Source organism: Myxine glutinosa, chromosome 13 (genome assembly GCF_964187855.1).
Source record: "Myxine glutinosa chromosome 13, kmMyxGlut1.1, whole genome shotgun sequence".
NCBI lineage: Eukaryota > Metazoa > Chordata > Myxini > Myxiniformes > Myxinidae > Myxine > Myxine glutinosa.
The window spans coordinates 258,764-274,499 of NC_136273.1; the positions used below are offsets into that span (position 1 = coordinate 258,764).

Genomic DNA, 15,736 nt, shown 5'->3' on the forward strand with positions numbered 1-15,736 from the left:
TGCTCAACTATAAAGCTGTCAACTCAACCATTTCAGTCAGCGCTGTGAAAGCCTTTGATAGACATTTGTGGTATTTAACCCCAGAACTGGTTGTTTTGGCACTGTTCAGCAATGCAATTCCTCAAAAGGATCGTCGTGCCCTTGCAGATGTGTGCAAGGCCGTACAATCAGATGAAATGCCAAGCACTCCAAAACACCGCTACGGTTCTGGATATGGCAAACCGTCATTTCCAAAAATTACAGAAGCGACAACCCTGGCTGATCTTGTGAACGAGGACTCGTGGTTTACAGTAAACCTTCTTCACCTAGATATGACCTTCCTAACAGAGGATGTTGACACTTGGCAGAACAATGAGCACTTCAAGGCAGCCAAGTCCATTGTGGATGGGCTTAATGTTGTGAATGACCCTGCGGAGAGAGCAGTAAAGCTCGCAACTGATTTTGTCTCAACTGCAAGAAGAGAAGACCACTTCCAAAATCTTCTTCAAGTGGTTGAATGTGACCGCAAAGCGAGGCCAAATTTGCGGAAACGAGCAAAGTTGGAGTAGTGACATTGGCGTTGTGCTTAATACATTTTCAAACTTTTAATCAATGAAAGTACAATACTACAACACTGTACTACAACTTTGTAATATGAAGAACGATTTTGGTTAATTTTACATTGACATGTAAGGTTGTTTTAACTGTTTGATATTAGGCATTTAGTAAAAGTAGGACTTTACTTTTGTATATAGGTATAATGGTTAATTTTACATTATCTTGTAGTTAATTTTACATTATCTTGTAAAGTAGTTTAGCTGTGGCCCTAAATGGCCCTAAATATATAAAAGTGGCCGGTGGCCACCCAGGACCACCTCTGATTTCATCTATTTTTTGCATACATACTTCTACCAACAAGTGTAACATTTGAGGGAATAGACATTAAAATACAACAACTTTTTGAAAATCATGGGGCGTTTGATGCACCCTAACCATCATACACTACAGTTGTAGGAGTACAAAATACATGTAGAATATATGGGGCAATTGTATGCATAGGCCTACCTGTCTTTTTGCTACTGCCTTGGCCTTGGTTGTATTGTACTGTATCTCATTGGTTGTATTGTATTGTATCTCCAATGTTTACCATACAACGTTGTCCAATTGAGTCCTAATTAGGTGTAATTAACTCATTCATGTGGAGTTGTTACTCAGTCAAGCTGCACAACTACCAGTGAAGAATTAGGTCATTAGCCTACATGCTGGGAGGTCATATTGTTAAAGACATGTGTCAGGTAGCAGATGTAAACATTGTTAAAGACACGAAACAAGTGTTATAAAATGTTGCCTTTGCAGCTGGTCTCAGTGGAACAAATTAATTTATATAAACAAAAAGAAACAAAAATAAAAAACCAAAGACGTTTTCGACGTAGTGAATCGTGCATGGTTTTGTGACATTTTTATCATGTCAAAATTTTTTACTTTCCCATGGTCCATTTATGTCCAACTTTTGATATGTTCCTAAGTAAGTCTTAAAATATAAGGAAATGCAATAAAACTAAAATTTGCAATTTTTTTGGGGTACGGCTGTTCTGGTTGTATATTGACCCGTCTATACATTATATAACAAGAAAAATTATGTTCTCCACCAAAGAAATTTGTGACAATATTTATCAAAAGGTCTAAGAGTAGAGAAGATCCATAGGGTTCTAAAGTTCAATCAAAGTCATTGGTTAAATGGGTACATTGATTTTAATACACAAAGAAGAACAGAGTCAAAAACAGATTTTGAGAAAGACTTTTATAAATTGATGAATAATGCGGTCTTTGGTAAGACCATGGAAAATGTGAGGAAAAGTCAAAATATCAGACTATCAACATCTTGGAAACAAGCATCAAAATTAATTAATAGACCGAGTTTTACTAGAGCTGAGGTCTTTACTGAGAACTTTTGTGCGATCCATTTGATTAAAGAGAGTATTGAAATGGACAAACCTATTTATATTGGAACATCAATTCTTGATTTATCAAAGTCATTAATGAATGATTACTTTTATAATAACTTGAGGAAGAAATATCAAAATGATGTTAATCTACTTTATATGGATACAGATAGTTTTATTTTGCAAATTAATACTGATGATGTTTATTCAGACATGAAAAAGGACATTAATATCTATGACACTAGTAATTACAGTCCAGAGAGTGAGTTGTTCTCTTCTAAAAATAAAAAGGTGATTGGAAAGTTTAAGGATGCATTAGGAGGAAATGTCATGAGTGAATTTGTGGGATTGAGGTCTAAGGCTTATGCTTATAAATACATTGTGAATAACGTTGAAAAGACTGATAAGAAGTTAAAAGGTGTAAAGAAAAATGTTATTAAAGAAACAATAAACTTTAAGGATTATTATAGCTGTTTAACAACAAAGAAAGAAGAGTTTAGAAAGATTAATGGAAGATGAAGTTATAAACATAAATTATATTCAGAAGAGGTGAATAAGAAAGCATTGGGGGCTTTTGATGATAAGAGGTTTATTTTAGAAAATGGAATTGATAGTCTCCCTTATGGTTATATAAGTATATAAGTGTTAGTTAAAAAGGGGGGTTAGGGATTTTAACGGGCTACCGCCGCCTTTTTACTATTATATAAATGATAGAACCAAGTACCAACCAGACTAAAGAGTGGAGGTGTAATCAACCTTGGTATATAAATGGTAAACATAACGAATGTGAAAAATATCAAATAGGTATAATTGAAAAGACAACTGGTAAAAAAATTTACAAAGCAAAAAAGAGAATTCATTTAAATACCGGTGAATTGGGTAAAAAAGATGGAAATATTTTTGAGTGGACGGAAAACTTTGATGGTTGTCAGGAAAATATATACTTTAATTTTAAAATGGTATGTGGCACTGGAGGCGCTCAAACAAGAACATTGAAGGAGGTTAACCATTTTATCTTAGCTCAGTTAAAATATCTTAATAAAGAACCAAACTCAAACATATACTTTGTTAATATATTAGATGGTGAAGAGAGTGGCAAGAGAATTAAATTATTTCCCACGCATAAACAAATATTTGTAGGATCAATGTTTGAGTGGTCTACTCGGGATCATTGATAGTAAGAGTACCATAAGACCAAGGGGGGATCATTGTTTGAGTGGTCTAATGAACAACATTAAGGATAGGTGTCAAAAGGCTAAAAGGTTCGTAAAGAGGTGAGAGGAAAATTAACATGTAAGTGAATGGGTCGATGTTTGAGTGGGTCAAAGATAATCTGCCAGATGATATGTAGAAGAAGGATTATAGGTCTATAAGGGAAAACAAATATTTGTAGTGTTTGAGTGGTCTAATGAACAACATTAAGGATAGGTACTATAGACAAAAGGTTCATAAAGATTAGGGTGGGAGAAATAGAGGTGTTAATGGGCAATGAGGTTAAGAGGAAAATTAACATGTAAGTCAATGGGAAAATGAGTGTCCCAGAAGCAACATATATACACTACTCTGGTCTCTGTCGGCTTCCCTCCCCCCATCGGTGTTTTGTAAATTTAAGTTCTTTCCTTCGCTGTATTGCTTATTTCTTAGATTTTCTCTTCTCCCCCTAACTTCCCCCAACATCTACCCTTTGTCTAACGTTTTAAATACAATTTTATTTCCCTTCCATCCCCGCAGGCACGTGTGCTTGCTGTCTCGCCCCGCCCCTTTTATCTCCTTTTCTTCCACCTCTTCCTTCCATCTCCAGCCGAAACTCGCCCTTCCAATTCTAGTTTCCTTCATCGCATTTAACCCTTTCTCCTTTCTCTGATCCACGCCCTCACTTCAGGGACTTCTCCCAGATTGTTTTTCACGGTTTTGTTTAAATATGTTTAAACTTTCCCCTGCAGTGTTTTATTCAGTGGTTTATTACAACACGCTGTTTTTCTTCCTGTTTAAAAGACTTTTTTCAATTTCCTGATCAAATAATTCCATTTCAAAAAAAATTCAATCTCTTACAGTAATTTCTTTCTACATGCTATAAACTCACCTTCATTGCACCCCTCCTCTATCATTTTCAAACGGATCTCTGACTTGAACATCACAATAAACCCAGTTTGTAATAAATGCTCGTTTTTCATTAATCATCCATTTTCTAAACTCCCTCCTCACCCCTCCCATCCAAAACTCTCCCCTCACCCCTCCCTTTCAATTCTCCCCCTCACCTCTCTCCTCCTAAACTCCCCCCTTGCCCCTCTCTCCTAAACTCCCCCCTCTCTCCCAAACTCCCCCCCTTCACCCCTCCCCTCTAAATCTCCCCACACAGTCCTCCCCTTCTACACTCCCCCCTCACCCCTCCCCTTCAAAACTCCCCCCTCACCCGTCCCCTTCAACACTCCGCCCTCACCCATCCCCTTCAAAACTCCCCCCCTCCCCTTCAAATCACCCCCCCCCCCCCCCCGGCTATTTTTCTCCAATTCTCCCCCCTCATCCTCAAAGCTGCCGCCTCCCAACTTCCTCTCCCTCCCATCACATACCTCCACCTCCTCAAACCTTGAGGATGTGGAGGTATGTGATGGTTTGCTCTGCCCCCCCCCCCACCCCCTCAAACAACACCTCACTGTGCCTCTTCCCATCACCATCAAACCATTTGTCCTCCTCATCCTTCCCTTTCTCCTAACCCTTCTGCAATCTCTGACACACTATCAACAGCTCTCCCTACCTCCCCCTCCACCTCATCTTACCCTACCCCTCACCCCTCCCCTTCCCTGTCCTGCACCCGATGCTCGCCCTCCCTCTTCCTTAACGGTTTGGGCCTCAAACATCCGGGGCCTCTGCTCAAACCTGATTGATCTCTCCATTCAGGTTGCTTCTGAAAATCCAGACTTAATCTGCTTAACAGGAACTTTCCTCCTTCAAGATGTCTGATTCCTTAATATCTCTTCCTGGTTCCTCCCTCCTCCGGTATGACAGACATGAGCCTCGTCCTGGAGGTGGGGTTGCTCTCTTTATCAAAAACTCTCTTCCTCACTCTCCTTGCACTGCCCTCTCTCCACCCCACCCCCAAGGAGTACCTCTGGCTACGGCTTCCTCTCCGCTCCCACCTTTTGTTCATATGTCTTCTGTACTGTCCTCCAAAGAGTGATGACTCCATTTACATTTCGCTGTCTGATAACATGGACCAACTTCTATCCACTCATCCCAACTCTCTCTTCCTCATATGTGATGACTTCAACAGTCATCATGCCAGCTGGCTGGGTGTGGGTTCCTCTCTCACCAGCCATGGCACCTCAGCAAAGGACTTCTGCGACTCATTGGGACTGACACAATCTGTAAATTTCCTGACCCGGATCTCAGGTAATGGAGTATCTTCTTTTCAAGACTTGGTTATGACAAACTTCCCTGCAAATGTCTGCTGCTCTTCTTCTGCTCCAATCGGTTCATCTGATCATGTGCTTGTAAAAGTGGACATCTCTCTGGCCATTCTCAGAGAGCCTCTTCAGTGCCGACGAGTCTGGCATTTCACTCAGGCTGACTGGCAAGCTCTTCAAGCAGCCATCAATCATCTGCCTCTGACATCAACTCTTCCTGGGAATTCTTCCAAAGTAAACTGCTCTCTCTCATGCACAGATTTATCCCATCTCGTCTTCAGTTGTCGTACCCTTCCCCCATCCATGGTACACTGAAGCTTGTGGTGAAGGCAGTTGCCATGAAGCAACTTGCCTTCACCTCATGGAAGGCGAGTCCACCTGAAGGCAATCTCAGTTCCTTTCACAAAGCTCGGAACAAGTGTGTGTCTACCCTCAGGAGAGCCAGGAAACAATATCTCTCTGCTCTCAAAACTGAACTCTCAAACCTGTCTGTTTCTGGTGTTTGTTCCCCCTCCATCACCTCCCTTACCTCAAACGGCTACACAGCTGACTCCGCACATGAAAAAGCTGAATGCCTCAACTCTGTGTTTGCCTCAAAATCTTGTGTCCCAAACCCGTCTCTCTCTGTACCCACCGTACCCAGTCGTACCCAGCTGCTCCTGGACTCTGTGTCCTTCTCTCCTGACAAGGTGGAGAAGTCTGTCAATCCTCGACTCTGATTCTGCAACTGGACCAGACGGCATCAGCCCACAGGTCCTAAAATCCTGCTCTGCCACTCTATCTCACCCTCTCTGTTCTCTTCACCCTCTCTTTTGCTCAAGGTCATCTGCCATCTGCTTGGAAATCAGCCAACCTTACCGCTTTACACAAAAAGGTGCAAAAACAGATCCTTGCAACGACAGACCAATCAGCCTGCTCCCAATAATCGGCAAGGTCACGGGATCCATCATTGCTTCGGATATCAAATCCTTCCTCTCCTACAATGGCTTGATCTCTGATCATCCATTTGGATTCAGACCAGGTCATTCTACTCTGGACATGCTGCTTCTGCTGTCTCAACAATGGATGGAGGTCCTCAATGCCAAACAGGAAATCAGAGCTGTCTCCATTGCCATACAGTGCATTCAGAAAGTATTCAAACCCCTTCACTTTTTCACATTTTGTTATGTTGCAGCCTTATGCTGAAATCGTTTACATTCATTTTTTCCCTCATCAATCGACACTCAATACCCCATAATGACAAAGAGAAAACAGGATTTTAGAAAGTTTCGCAAATTTATTAAAAAGAAAAAACTGAAATATCACATTGACATAAGTCAATGTGTGCTATGACACTTGACCCGGATGGTCCCTTCTCTCCCTCCCTGACCCTTTGCTATGACACTTGAAATTTAGCTCAGGTGGCTCCCATTTCTCTTGATCATCTTTGAGATGTTTCTACACCTTGATTGGAGTCCACCTGTGGTAAATTCAATTGATTGGACATGATTTGGAAAGGCACACCTGTCTATATAATGTCTCACAGCTGACAATGCATATCAGAGCAAAACCCAAGCCATGAAGTCGAAGGAACTGCCTGCAGAGCTCAGAGACAGGATTGTGTCGAGGAACAGATTTGGGGAAGCCTACAAAAAAATATCTGCTGCGTTGAAGGTTCCCAAGAGCACAGTGGCCTCCATAATTCTTAAATGGAAAAAGTTTGGAACAACCAGGACTCTTCCTAGAGGGGGCCTTCAAGTGGCTTCAATACAGTCTGGCACCCCGCTCTGCTCTCCAAACTCTATTATGGTATCCATGGAATTCTCGATGCATGGTTTGCGGACTTCCTCTCTGGTCGTAGTCAACGTGTAGCCCTGAATGGTTTTCTCTCATCTCCACTGCCTGTTCAGGCTGGAGTTCCCCAAGGCAGGGTTCTGGGCCCTGTGCTTGTTCTGGTCTTCATCAATGATCTCTCTGGCTCTCTGGAAAATCCTCTCTATCTCTTTGCTGATGACTCCACTCTCTGCCGCTCCATTCCTCATCCCTCAGATCGGCAGTCTGCAGCCTTCTCACTCTCTGCAGAACTGGACAAAATCACAGACTGGTCAAACAAGCGGAACATGTATTTAAATCCTGACAAATTTCACAATCTTACCATGTCTCTCTGAAAAGACCGACTGGACAACCCTCCAATCTCCTTGCTCAACAATCCTCTTCAAGAAGTTCTGTCACTCAAGCTTTTGGGTCTCACTATCTGCCATGATCTTTCCTGGGAAAAACACATTTCCAAGCTGACCTCCAAAGCCAGTCGCCGACTGGGCATCCTCCGTCGTGTGAAGTCCTTCCTTGGCACACCTGAGCTCCTCAACAAAAACAAGGCTTTCATCCGCAGCTCAATGGAATACTGTTCTCCCCTCTGGGCCAGTGATCCTGCCTCACACCTAGCTCGGCTTCATGCTGTTGAAACCAAAGCTTTCAGAATCATTGGAATCTCCCGTGGTGAAGCTAACTCCGAGGGCCTTTCACTCACTCACCGCAGGCAGGTTGGTGGTCTTTCTGTCTTCTACCGACTCCTCTACGGCCTTGCTGCCCCAGCTCTATCTGTGCTCTGTCCCCCAAATATTCCTACAGGTCGCACAAGATCTGCCAGCAACCCTCTTATGGTTAAACTGCCAAAATCAAGACTCTCTACTCACCTTCACTCTGTCATTCCTCTTTTCTCCCGCCTCTGGAACAAACTCCCTCACTCTCTTCAATCCCACTCCTCCCTCCAGGTCTTTAAAACAGCTGTTCACCACCATCTCTTATCTTCCCCCATCCAAAACCTTGATCTGTTCTACCCCCGTTAATTCACCCCAGATCCACTTTTTTGAAATACCGATTTCTTTTCTGGAAGTCATAGCAGTGTCTATGTGTTTATACTTCTCCCACCTCCCCCCCCCCCCTTTCCCACGCCACCTCCCCCCAAGCCCTCTTCCTCCCACACATTCCTGATGTCCCTCACAAATGTTGTGTTTATGTGCTTCCCCTTCTCTCCCCATCTTGTCTACCGTTCCCCTTTTTCCGTGGTGAAGCTAACTCGAAAACACTTTGCTTGTTTGTCTGTTTGATTTGTTTGTGTGACAAATGTTAGCTCTTTCACGAGCCTCGATTATGTATACAAAAAAAACAAAAAACTATTGATAGATAAAGGTGATATAATACAACAAATATCATGAAACATTTACATTTTGTAGTCCATTGTATAATTTAAATACACATAAATGCAAATTTCGCATGTGGAAAAAGTAATTACACCCCGACATTTATCACTACTTCAAATACCTAAAATTAGAATCAGGTGCACCAGCTCAGGTGTAAATGATTAGAACATCGTTAGAGAGGATCTTGGAGGAACCTGTCTTATTTAGACCTCAGACATTTAGTTTGGTTTGCTCTTTGTTGACCAAAAGAGCTCTCTGAGGCTCTCTTTTAGAACACTTTAGAATTTAGTGCAGCGACTTGTCAAGCAATGCAATGACCTCCTGTCAGATATTGACGTTCCCAAATGTCATGATGCCAAAAACCGCCTGTTAGTGAGATTCTTCACTGTCCGTTTGTATATTTTTGCAAGAGGACAAGCACACAGCCGTAAAACGCAACGTAAAGTTACGACCAGAGAGCATGGCAGCAAAAGTATGGCAATGGGAGCGCTTGTCAAGAAATTGAAATAGGATATATGTATATACACGTACACATTTGATATATATATCTATTTTATCTAAATATATCACCAAGGTTTTATGTTTAATGGCGGATTTCTTCAAGAATAACAAATAAACAATGTACCTCTGAGTCCGTTTACTTTTTTTTATTGCTGATTATGGTGCGAGTCAAGTTATAACAACATTTGTGAACCCAAGCTAATGAATAAAATAATAGACATTGTACTTTCGTAGCATTATGGGAATATTGTATGTTACGTTTCCAGATAATAATAGATGAAAACTAGTATACAAGCTCCATTTTATCAAATTACAATTTCATGCCAAGAGAAATAAAATTTATCAGTATGCTTTATGCAGCTGACAATAAATCGTGTGCCGCGACAGGCAAACAATTCGTGTGAATAAATGACGCCGTTTACAGATTTTATTGTCCCCCGTCGCACAGCGGAGCGAAAGGGGGACTATGGTTTTCCCCTCCGTCTGTGTGTCCATCCGTCCGTCCGTCCGTCCGTGCGGGCGTGTGTGTGTGCGTGCGTAAGCGAAGGACCGCATTCGAATTTGGTGTGGGGGCAACCCACGTCAAAATCCAAGATGGCCGCCGCCATGTATGTCTGATGCCATGTATGTCTGAACCTTGTGAGCTGAATATCTTGAAAAATAAGCGAAGTACCAACTTCTAATTTGGTGTGTGGGTGTATCTCGGCATCAGGAAGAACGCTATTGAAAATTGGGTCGCCACGTCAAAATCCAAGATGGCTGCCACCATATATATGTCTGAACTTTGTGAGCGAAATATCTTGAAAAATAAGCGAAGTACCAACTTCTAATCTGGCGTGTGGGTGTATCTAGGCACAAGGAAGAACGCTATTTAAAATTGGGTCGCCACATCAAAATCCAAGATGGCCGCCACCATATATATGTCTGAACCTTGTGAGATGAATATCTTGAAAAATAAGCGAAGTACCAACTTCGAATCTGGTGTGTGGGTGTATCTAGGCACAAGGAAGAACGCTGTTTAAAATTGGGTCGCCACGTCAAAATCCAAGATGGCCGCCGCCATGTATGTCTGAACCTTGTGAGATGAATATCTTGAAAAATAAGCGAAGTACCAACTTCTAATCTGGAGTTTGGGTGTATCTCGGCACAAGGAAGAACGCTGTTAAAATTGGGTCGCCACGTCAAAATCCAAGATGGCCGCCGCCATGTATGTCTGAACCTTGTGAGATGAATATCTTGAAAAATAAGCGATGTACCAACTTCTAATTTGGTGTGTGGGTGTACCTCGGCATGAGGAAGAACGCTATTGAAAATTGTGTCGCCACGTCAAAATCCAAGATGGCCGCCACCATAGATATGTCTGAACGTTGTGAGCGAAATATCTTGAAAAATAAGCGAAGTACCAACTTCTAATCTGGTGTGTGGGTGTATCTAGGCACAAGCAAGAACGCTGTTTAAAATTGGGTCGCCACGTCAAAATCCAAGATGGCCGCCGCCACGTATGTCTGAACTTTGTGAGATGAATATCTTGAAAAATAAGCGAAGTACCAACTTCTAATTTGGTGTGTGGGTGTATCTAGGCATAAGGAAGAACGCTATTGAAAATTGGGTCGCCACGTCAAAATCCAAGATGGCCACCGCCATGTATGTCTGAACCTTGTGAGATGAATATCTTGAAAAACAAGTATTCTGAGTATTGCGCTGCAATACATGTCCCCTACCAAAGTTTAAAGTGCCATAACTTTGTCAAAAATGATCGAATATGCAAATTTATGCACGGTTGATGCTGGTTTTCAAACTTGATCTGAGGTATGCTGAGACACATGTGTGTCACGCCTCGCCTCGTTGATAAGCCCGCAAGGTCGCTTCGTGGAGCAGCCTGCACGTATTGCACTGTGAATTATATAATTACCAACTCACGGTCTGAGGTACTAGCGATTCAAGAGATATCCATTTTTTTATGGCACATTGGAGAAGCCAATGCGAGGTTTCTCGTCACCAGAAATCAAGACTCGTCACTGAAGATCACGTGATTCCAGTGTCCTGGCTGCCATTGACGGTGCTCTCTGGCCCACTGCAATCGGCGCTGGTGGTGTTGTCTGGTCAGGCGTGGCTTTCTCAGGGGATGCCTGGCACAATAGCCTGCTTGAACCAGTCGTTGGTTGACTAGCCTTCTGGATACAGGCACATTTGTCAGTTGCTGCCACTCAGCCCTAAGCCGATTAGCTGACTTGGTACGGCCATTGCGGACTAACCGGTGCAGCTGGCGATAATCTCTCCTTGTGGTTCTGCGTGGACGTCCTGGCCTCGGTATTGGAGTAGGGACACCCCTCTGAGCATTTCGTTTCAGGATCTTTGACACCTGACCTTGAGTGATGCCATACTGCCGAGCAATAGCACGCTGTTTCATGCCGTAATCTCGTAAAGCCACCACTCCATGACAAACAGCATTGTCGAGTTGACGGACCATCTCCAGAGGAAGCGGCAATATCTTTTGGAGACGTGCAGCAGTTGTTTTCCACTAATACAGAACGCAACAACCCTTGTATACCCGACTGTGAAGCCAATCATCAAATGCACCTGTCCATACGTTTTGCCACGCCACCTGTGATATAATCCTGTTGTTGACTTCTTGCTGCGACAGACAATCAGTGAAATGGTTCTTTCAACAAATAAATCACCAAAGTGTAAAAGAAACTCACCAGATTGATATACTGAGTTAAGAAAGTAACCCCAAGTCAAGAAGAAAAAAAATATTCCATATTAAATGCCAAGTCTGTGTGTGTATATATATATATTCAGAAACCCTTGGCATGTGTTGGGTGAACATGTAATTTGTATAACATAATGAACACCCCTCGTAAACACACGTGCAATGTGGTGGAAAGCTGGTGGGTATTTGGGTGGGTCGACTGCATTAATGTGGACGTGAGGAGCTGTGAGTGGTTGATGATGAGGAATGGAGTTTCGGTGGTGACCATCTTTAAAGTCTGCAGAGGAAAGTACGATTGGGTCCAACTTAATACAGAGAGTGTATTAAATCAGTATATTTATTGATTTAAAGTGTAATTTGATAACATTGTGGAAATTTGTCCTCACCTGTAAGCAACCTACCTGTCTCTCTGCATTGCATTAATGCCCGTCCAATCGACAGTTTCAGTAATAAATACAAATAGAAGGTAAAATGCATTCAAACAAACAATATTTATTGCCACAAGTTGCAAGATTTGTATCTGATTGAAAATAGTGGTGATCATGTCATCATTACAATCCTTTCGAAGAGTCACACCGTCGGCCACAGAGCAGTGGATTGCGAATCCAAAATGGCAGCGATTGCTATAAAACGAGCCGTGTGAGAGACAATGCTCGAGGATGTACAGGTTGACAAATTTCACTGTTTATAGCGACCGACATCATCTAAACCGACATCATCTAAACTAGTGTCCATGATGTATACGCATAGCAAAAAGAGACACTTACACGTGCATAAAGCTGTGGATAAACCTTTTACAGGAGTACTGTATAAGGTTCGAAGAAAGCAACGTAAAAAACACATAAATACAGAACAACGCATGTTCACCATGACCTCGAATATAACGATGGTGAAAATCAATAAATCAGGAATTTATCGATTTGTCCGATAGGTATATAGATCTTGGTGAAAGCCACTGCACACATTCGGACATCCTGCTGAGCAGAGAAGCCATTTACAATCGCGAGGCAACATGTTGTTACTTGCAAAATCGAAGATTTTTCAAGTATATTGGTCGGTTGCGTTTGTGGTTCTGTCTGTTTGTGCTTGTCTGTCACCGGCCTACAGGTCACAATTCAAAACCGATCGTCACGAAACTTCACCAAGTTGTATAGGTCGTCACAATTGAGAAGCCTATTGATTTCAAGGTCAAAGGTCATCTGGAGGTCAAATTTCTAAAATCGCCATTTTAAATCCGATTGACTTGAAAATTGAATAGCATTTGTATATCGAGTCACTAAATTGGGAAATGAGCTATTTTTGAGTTTAAAAGGTCAAAGGTCAACTCAAGGTCAAATTTTTAAAATCATCAATTTTCATCTGAAAAGCCGTCAAGTTTCAAGTGATTGACGTTTTTTTTTTTTTCGTTTTTTTTTCGTTTTTTTTTGTATACTGAATCGAGGCTCGTGAAAGAGCTAACTTCGTGAAAGAGAAAGAGAAAGTTCTGAAAGAGAAAGAGACTTGAAAATTGAACAGCATCTGCATATCGAGTCACTAAATTGGGAAACATACTATTTTTGATGTCAAAAGGTCAAAGATCAACTCAAGGTCAAACTTCCACAATCACTTTACATCTGAAAAACCATCAATTTTCATCCGATTTACTTGACTATTGAGCATTTGCATATTGCCTCACTGATTTGGGAAACCAACTATTTTTGAGGTTAAAAGGTCAAAGGTCAACTGAAGGTCAAACTTCCAAAATCATAAATTTTCATCTGAAAAAAAAACCCATCAATTTTCATCTGATCGACTTGGGAATTGAACAGCATTTGCAAATTGTGTCAATAAATAGGAAAACCAACTATTTTTGATGTCAAAAGGTCAAAAGTCAACTCTAGGTCAAACTTCCAAAATCATGAATTTTCATCTGAAAACCCATCAATTTTCATCCGATTGACTTGAAAATAGAACAGCATTTGTGCATTGCCTCACTGAATTGGGAAACCAACTATTTTTGAGGTCAAAAGGTCAAAGGTCAACTCAAGGTCAAACTTCTAAAATCATCATTTTTCATCTGAAAAATCTCACTTTTCATCCTGCTGACCCGATCTTTGATCAAGATCGTAAAATGTAATCTTCAAGAAATGGACAATTTGCTGTATCAATGGATACTTTTGGGGGGGGGGGGGGGGTGGGGCGGATTTTTCAAGTATCGTGCTCCGCATGACGTCTTCTTGTTTATTTAAATGTGTTATTTATTTATTACTCGCGAAATCGAAGATTTTTCAAGTATATTGGTCGGTTGCGTTTGTGGTTCTGTCTGTCTGTCTGTCTGTTTGTTTGTTTGTTTGTCACCGGCCTACAGGTCACAATTCTAAACCGATCGTCACAAACCTTTACCAGATTGTAGAGTTGGTCATAAGCAAGAAACCTATTGTTTTTGGGTCAAAAGGTCAACATTTCACCAACTCTGCCAAATTTCTAAAATCCTCAATTTTCATCCGATTGACTTGAAATTTGAAGAGGATTTGCATATCTGGTCACTGAATTCAACCACCAAGTATATTTGAGGTCAACATAGGCCAAAAGGTCAATAAAGGCCGAATTTATAAAATCCTCAATTTTCATCTGATTGACTTGAAATTTGAAGAGGACTTGCATATCTGGTCACTGAATTCAACCACCAAGTATATTTGAGGTCAACATAGGCCAAAAGGTCAACATAGGACAAATGTCTAAAATCCTCAATTATCATCTGATTGACTTGATATTTGAAGAGGACTTGCATATCTGGTCACTGAATTCAACCACAAATTATATTTTCGGTAAACATCGACCAAAAGGTCAACATCGGCCAAATTTCTAAAATCACCAATTTTCATTTGATTGACTTGAAATTCTAAGAGGATTTACACATATGGTCAGTGAATTCAACCACCAACTATTTTTGAGGTCAACACATAGGCCAAAAGGTCAACATAGGCTAAGTTTTTTTAATCTTCAATTTTCATCCGATTTACTTGAAAATTGAACAGCATTTGCGCATTGTCACTAAATAGGGAAACTAACTATTTTTGAGGTGAAAAGGTCAAAGGTCAACTCAAGGTCAACCTTCCAAAATCATCATTTTTCATCTGAAAAATCGTCACTTTTCTTCCTATTGACCTGAGCTTTGATCAAGATCGTAAATTTTAATCTTCATGAAATGGACAATTTGCTGTATCGATGGAAAACTTTGGGGGGGGAGGGGTGTGGGGGGGACGGATTTTGCAAGTATCGTGCTCCGCATGACGTTTTCTTGTTTATTTACTTATCGTACTCCCACATCCGGACCAAACGCATTCCTTACTGCACGAGCTCACCCACTCAGCACCTGTCCGGACACGCGCGCGGACTCTGAATCACCACGTGGAGCCACCGGCGTGGGTTTGAAATGACGTGCTCCGTCGGGGCTGCTCAACCACAGGGGGCGGCGTGTGCCAGGCAAGGTTTGAAATCTCGTTTGATTGTGCCAGGAGCTGGCAACGAGCCCTCTGCGTCGACTCTAGGAAACGTCCCACCTGTGATTATCCACAGGTCTTCGCACCATTAAACAAACAGATTCAATTGGCGAAGTTGGGCGGTTTGGTTAATACAAAAAATGAGCTCAGCTTAACTGAATTGCCATAAATGGTCCGATGGAGAAGCGCACTGAGTGGTGCCGGGTAGTTGTCTGCACAGGTATGGGGGCATCGTTTCGAGTACTTCACATTTATGGACACCATTGGTGTTTGTGTAAAAACCCAAACATACATGCACATTTGATGAGGGAAACCTTGGGGGAATGCAATGGAAACCCCATATGAACCCCTTACTAATAAGTCATCCAAGGAGAGGGAGAAAAACATCCAAGGAATAAAAACCGGCAAAATGCGCACAGGTGTTAGCCCTTTACACCAACGTCCTAAAAACAAACCATGACATTGGACGCCACCTGCTCATGCACACACCTAGTCAGTCACGTGCTCGCGTGCCTGCACAGATACCTGTTTC

The 15,736-nt window shown here is 41.8% G+C and overlaps 1 protein-coding gene across 1 annotated transcript in view; it reads right to left on the reverse strand.

Annotated features, from left to right (window-relative positions):
- Positions 1-15,736, reverse strand: part of LOC137414735 (rab GTPase-activating protein 1-like) — a 370,611-nt gene that overhangs the window by 175,444 nt on the left and 179,431 nt on the right. The gene's annotated exons all lie outside the window — the stretch shown is intronic.